Raw genomic sequence first — 5,494 nt, 5'->3', positions numbered from 1 at the left:
TTGTTACTGTAACAAGACACGCAAATATGCCGCAGTGGAATAATCAAACACAATCTGGCTTTGTTTATATGAGGTATATTAAGCTGCGTTTTCCAGGAAAGAATGGCATTCCCTGTGGATGTACATCATGATCACAGACTTCTGATTAATGACCATGGAGAATATGAGTGGAGACTTGCTACGGGGGGGGGGGGGGTCATACAGAGTACACACGTTTAAGTTGACTCTGCACCACAATGGCTTACAAAGATCGCAGTCTTCATTGTGTCCTGTTCCTTCTTTGTCTCTCTGTCTCTGTCTGTCTGTCTGGAATGGGTACACTTGATTTCTTCCCACTACCATTTTATTTTGTTTCAACATTCTGAAATTGAATAATCTTTTCCCTAGATACTATATAATCAAGGTGCAAAAAGAGGTAATAAATATTTCTAGAGGAGAAAACTCTTCTGTTCTATTGGACATCTTCCTATTGAGCTAGAATTAGAGTACCCAAATTTGTTGTGTTCCTGAAGTCCTAGGAAAAGGAGAAAAAGAGAGAATGCCAAGTTCTTGACATGGTGGCAGCTTAATGAAATGACTAAAGTCAGTAGGACATAAGGCTGTGAAGCAAATGGTCTCTTTGGAAATACCTTTTTAAGATACTTAAGATGTGTGTATAACTCTCGAGAACAATAGTACAGTGTCTTTTAAAATATGTCATAATGTTATATAAAAACAACTATAAATTATGGTTAGCCAGGTTACGATCTCCCATTTATTACTAATTTCTAGCCGAGAGCTCAGCTATAAAAGGTGGTTTGCTAAAAGGCTACAGGATAATAACCTGGAAAACACTAAGTGTAAGCATAATTGAGAGATTTTGTAAGAATCATATGAGCAATGGAATATGCAAGCTGAAGACACGGGAGGTCTAAATTCTTCATGCATTAAAACTGCAATTGAAAACAAGGTCCATAAATTAAACATATGCCAGCCATATCCATTGTGGAATTAAACGTTTCTTTCGAGTCAAGCTTAACTTCTGGTGAGTTCATGGACACACCCGTGCAATTTTCTTGGCATTAATGCAGAAGTAGCCTTCTTTTCATATGTTTTCATGACTTCCTAATTTTGCCTATATTTATGGCCTTACTTGAAGGGCTCCCACCTGGGTGTGACCCTGCCTAACTTTTTGAGAACAACGAAGTCTGGCATAATGAAATATTAAAGCATTCTTGAAAAAAACCTAAATTGTTGCATTTAAATTGTTTAATAAATAATATATGACCCATGATCCTGAGGAGGGAATGAACCTAGCAACCAAATGTATATTGGTTATTTTATTTTAATTAAATGATAATGAAGCTGAAAACAAAAATAAAAATGGCAGTTGATTTTTGTATGACACAATTGTGTCAATGATTTTCCTAGGGATTCTGAAGCTTTCAAAAAATACTGTTGCTCTATAAAATGATTAATGAATAAAACTAATAATCTCATTTGCATTATAGTTGCAAGAAATAAATGTGCCACATTCTTTTAGTAATTACATTTTCATTTATGCATCACATAAAACTCTAATAAAATCCCACACATTTTTGGCATGACTTATTTCCAGTTGTTGTTTTAGTTTTCTCAGCTTAACACTCTCAGCACACAATGTTTTCTGGAAAAAAATAGTGAAGCTTTTTTTTTTTTTCAAGTTACAAAAACACTTCTGAAACCAGAATTTTCATAGTATTTCTTTGATTTAGAGTTATTTTTGTCAGGACGATAGCAGATTAGATCATCTAACTTTTGCCTCCTATCCACAAAACACTTTTGTTCTGAAAAGCTAGAAATTTAAAATAATGAATAGAAATGGGGAATTACATGAATGCATATGTTTTTGCAAAGCTCTGATAAATATATTTGTATAGGTCAGTGGAAATACAAATACAAATATTTCAAAGAGAAGCTGAACCCACTGGATGACTTATCCCCAACCTGATACTTTAGGTCTTCCAATGGTGCATTCATTGTTGCTGTAATTATGCTCATCCATCTTGCTTCCTTCCAACTTTCTAAACATTATAGATTTCTTTTAAAAAATCTTCATATAGTGATTTCATATAATGTCAGCTCTTCATATAATGTGTCCAAAGTATGAGAATTTGAGCCTGGTCATTTATGCCTTGAGTAAGAGCTTTGAGTTCTTTTTTTTTTTTTTTGAGTGATAAAATAGTTTGTTTTCTTGGCTATCTATGGTATTCTGAAGAGTCTTCTCCAAAAAACAAAGTTCAAAAGCATGCATACTCTTTCTGTCTTGATTCTTCAATGTCTTAACTTTGACTTTCATAGAGTATCCCAAGGAAACCCATTCCTTGAACTGTTCCTTATAGATATAGGCACATCCTGGCATCTGAATATTTTTTCAAAGCCTTCATTGCTAGTCAATCCTAAAAGGTAAGAACTATCACCACCCATTTCACTCACTTCATTATCATTTCTAAGGCTAGTTTATGTACCTGTTGTCATCTTCTTTATATTTAAACTTAGTCCAATATTTTAATGTGTTCTTCAACATTATTGGTACTCGCAAATTATTTGTGTTTTTATCAGCCTAATGCAGGTTATTGATATTTCTTCTCTAATTTTAAAAGCACATTTATCTTCAAAACCCATTTCCCATTTCAGCATACACACTGAATAAATGAGTATGCAATCTTGTCTCACTCGATGTCTGTGGAGAGTCCATAGAGATTCTTACTCTTTTTCCAACCTGAAGCCAGCCTATTTTGCTATGCTCTATCCAGACTATGACTTCCTAGTCCATGTATAGGATAAGGCTCTCTTAATTAGATGGTGCACATAAGCAATAGTTTCTCTTGTTCTTCAGCTTTTGGTAAACAACTTCATCTGGCATCCTCACCCCCCTTTCAGATAGGACTATAATCAGTGTTGGGTGGTCCTAAGAATGATTTTGCTAACAAGTGAAATTAAGAATATTGTACGATAGTTTGTGTAATCTGCATAATAATACCAAAAAAAGAGACTCTTTTTTGGTATCATTATGCAGATTGACCTCTTCCAAACTGCTGACCACTATGTTCTCCAGATTTTCTGGCATATATTGGTTGAACTTTTACATATTCTTGTTCTGTTGTTTGACATATTTCTGTCGACATTCCTCAATTTCCATAGTTTTTTTTTACAGTTTGGTAATGATTGCAGTGCTGATCTAATTTCATCTTCTAGCATTAGAAGTTTCGGCAAGTATGAAGTATCTTTCAAGACATCTTAGATTTTGGCTTCTCTACCATTTAGAATTTTAGTATACTCCTTTCATTCTTTTTGGAATCGGTTACTACTTTTTCATTAGAATACTCGTTCAAGGTTGGAGCCTTTTCTTCTGAGCCTACAGATCTTTTGGAAAACTTTCCTTGTTTTTCCAGGCTTGTTTCTGCCTTTAGTGTCTTTACAGATGTAATTGATTCTTGTCTCTTCTGAAGGCCCTCTAAAATTCTTTGTTAATTTCCTTTATGAGATTTCTTGACATTAGCTTCTTTCTTTGACAATTTCCATGTCTGTTCTGACTTCTAGTTTGCTTTCCTCTGTTTCTTGGTCTTTGACAGCTTTTTTTCCAGATTCATCCTTAACAAATTTCTCAGATTTCATTTCACAGTTCCTCTGGTTCCCTATCAATGAAGTTCAGGACTTCAAAGCAATTCCTGATGTTTTCTTTGTCCATGAATGGAATATGCCTACAATCACATATGGATACAAAATGGGCGTATTCTACTGTTTTGGCTTGGCTTGGCACTTACACACATAGGCAGTTGGTGATCTATTTCACAGACAGTCCTTTGCCATTTCTTTGCTGTTATAACTGAGATGTTCTACTTCCTTGTACAAATAATATGATCAATTTGATTTCTTTCACCAGGTGATGTCTATGCATATTGATCCTATTTTACCTCTTTGAAAACTGTGCAAACAATCAAGAAACTTCAGAGTGGCAAACATTGTAAGTCATTCTCCTGCTTAATTTCTTAATTTAATGTTTCTCAGCCATACAGCTATCCTAGGCCAACTACATTTGGCATTCCAGTCTCAAAGGAGCATATCATGCTTACATGTTCTGTCAATTTCACATTGAACTTGATCATTAAACTACAACCTCTTTTTCTGCATCCATTAGTGGTTAGAGCAGAAAACCGGATAATTCACAGCTTAATGGTCTTATGGAAAGTCCAAATTAAAGAAAAAACAATAATGAAGAAAGCCAATATATTAACTGGGATCATGAGTCAATCCTTTGAATTTCAGATCAGATTCTTTGGCCCAATCTGACCTCTGCTGAACTACAAACATGGTTGGCAGGAACTGACTGGAACAACTAATGACTGTAGTATTACAGGTCCAATACAAACACAGGTAAAAATACCCTGCAATAAAAGAGCTAGTTTATGATAGGCCCTGAGTGGCAAGATTTATAGTCAGGATTATTTTGTGTGAAGCTGTATTAAAATGTTAGGAAGTATTCAGGAGAGACTTGTTAAGAACATAACCTAACAGGAAGCTTTAAGTAAATCAAGATTGTATCCAGAGGTGGGCTGCACTTATGTTCACAAGCAGTTCACTGGTTGTGAGCGCACATGTTAGCTTCGCTCGCACACGCCCCTTTGGGAGCAAAGCGGAGCTTGCAAGAAGCAGGTAGAACTAAGAACTCAGAACCAAGTACTCAGGCAGCTCCGGTGAGTAAAGCAGGGGGGCCGTGAAACTCAGCTGGGCAGCGAGGGTGGAAGGAATGAGTCAGAAAGTTAGTTATAAATGGATAGCTTAACACAAGGGTGGGTTCACCTGAACCCGTGCAACCACGCGGAAGCCCACCACTGATTGTATCTCAGAAGAAACTTTGCTAGTAAATGAAATACAACAGTATCATAATTACAGAGGACTTGAAAAAGCTCTAAGAAATCCAACAAAATAGGCAGTACTGGAATTGGTTGTCAAATAATTGAGATGCTTATGATAAAAATACCCATTTTTGTAAAACAAATAAAAGAGGAAAAATTAGTATCTATCTTCTTACAGTGATGACAAGTTGCTGCAATTTGTTACAGATGAGAAGAAATTGCTCTAGGAAAAGTAGCCAGCTATGTAAAGCTATATAACTATTGCAGAAATAAGATTGTTTCCTTCACAAAATAAGAAATAGTGCTGCTTCTCAGAAAAAGCAGAACAATTCTCCAGCTAATACCTCTATCAGCATCCTTGAGCAATGTTCTAGCTCCGAAGCCCTGAGGGGACTGAGCATTAAGGCCAAGAGTTCCATCCCTCTTTTTACTTTCTTTCTTTCTTTCTTTCTTCTTTCTTTCTTTCTTTCTTTCTTTCTTTCTTTCTTTCTTTCTTTCTTTCTTTCCTTCCTTCCTTTAACCAAGTCACCATTTTAGTTTTTTGCACTGTTGGCAAAATAGGACCAATCAAATTAAATTTAAAAATCTCTAAATTCTGCTCAGAATGCTGTTCTGAG

The sequence above is a fragment of the Natrix helvetica genome (assembly GCF_964273705.1).
Source record: "Natrix helvetica genome assembly, chromosome: 2".
Lineage (NCBI taxonomy): Eukaryota > Metazoa > Chordata > Lepidosauria > Squamata > Natricidae > Natrix > Natrix helvetica.
This window is presented reverse-complemented; position numbering follows the sequence as displayed.